We start from the raw sequence: 1,642 nt of genomic DNA on the forward strand, positions 1-1,642 counted from the left end.
AGTAGCAGTAGTAGCGGATATGTTGAAGGGTAGTTTGGTAAAATATAATGACAGATGGCATGTGGGTATTAAATTGTCCTAATTTGTTAATTTTTGTCCTTAAATGTATAAGATAATGAGTAAAGGATGTATTTGTAAACTGAAACTTAGTTAGTAACTAATATGTAATTTACTATTTAACTTACCCATAAAATCTTAATAGAAACATAAAATAATAGATGTGTGTATTAAGAGATTAGGAGTGTCTATTTAAAATTTCTCTTTCTTTTATTATTGTAAAGATAACCATTTGCACAAAAACATGGTTTCCAAAATCCATTTCAATAAACTTATTTGTGTCCAAATACATAAATATTTATTAAAGTCAAAATAAAATAATATTTTTAAGACATTTTTACCCTTAGTTCTTATACATGCTTAGAGAGAAAAAGTGTATGAGAGGCAGTAAGACTTTATCGGAAGCTCTTTGGATATCCTGACACCATCGTCGAACTCCGGTCACTAGTTGCTGGAATCTTGTCGATTGCCACCAGAATCTCGCCTATCACCAGAGTTTGGTGCCGGAAGCTTATCGAACTTTTTTAAATGTCATCAGATCTTGCCAAAACAGTACCCTCTCTAAAAGTTTATTGAGGGGCAGTAAGATTGAAAATTTATTAGAGGACAAAAACTTGAAATCTCATCGAAACATCCCGAAATAATTTATAAAATCTAATAGACGGTTAATTAGAGGGCGATTATTGGTGACAGTAAATGTTGAGAAGTATTTTACTACCCTAATAAAAAAATTATTAAGCGACAATAAAGACAAAATTTTACTAAAATATCTCCAAATAATTTATAAAAAATAATAAACCATTTATTGAAGGAAATAAATGTTCAGAGACTTCTTATTACCCCTAATAAATGTTTATTGACCTCAATAAATTGATTAGTAAATTACATATTAGTTACTAACTAAGTTTCAGTTTACAAATACATCCTTTACTCATTATCTTATACATTTAAGGACAAAAATTAACAAATTAGGACAATTTAATACCCACATGCCATCTGTCATTATATTTTTACCAAACTACCCTTCAACATATCCGCTACTACTGCTACTGTCGACATGTGCTACTGTCGACGAAAATGTGCTACTGCCAAAGTAGGAATGTGCTACTGCCGGTGCTATTACAATTTTTTCCAGCAATTCTTCGGAACCAAACAAAGCTGCTACTGTGGCGATGCGAAATCTTATGCTACTGACCACTGAATAGCTGGTGCTACTACCAAATGTACAGTAGCATCACTCATACTCATCCAGATCTAGGATTTTGAAGCTAATCAAAATCATAATCAATTGCTACAAAACTAAAGCACATAGCAAAACAGAAGCTAGCCCTCCAGTTCCACACAACCCAATACCAATTGAAGCTTCAATTTCCACAATACCAAAACACCGCAATAAACGAAGAAAAAGCACAAACCAGTTGTTGTAGTCAGAATCGAAGAACCACTGAGGGAACCAAACGGAGGAATGCATAGAGATCAAGCGAGCTATCGTTGGATTGCGCAGTGGAACTCGTCGGCCTCAGAATGGATGGGATCGAGCTTTGGTTCAGTAGCAGTCGTCGTGGTCGTCGACCATCTGCATCGG

At 34.2% G+C, this 1,642-nt stretch overlaps 1 pseudogene; it reads left to right on the top strand.

The window, feature by feature from the left end:
- The window catches only part of LOC101312658, a 10,456-nt pseudogene that overhangs the window by 8,673 nt on the left and 141 nt on the right, over window positions 1-1,642 (top strand).

The sequence above is a fragment of the Fragaria vesca genome, linkage group LG6, assembly GCF_000184155.1.
Source record: "Fragaria vesca subsp. vesca linkage group LG6, FraVesHawaii_1.0, whole genome shotgun sequence".
Lineage (NCBI taxonomy): Eukaryota > Viridiplantae > Streptophyta > Magnoliopsida > Rosales > Rosaceae > Fragaria > Fragaria vesca.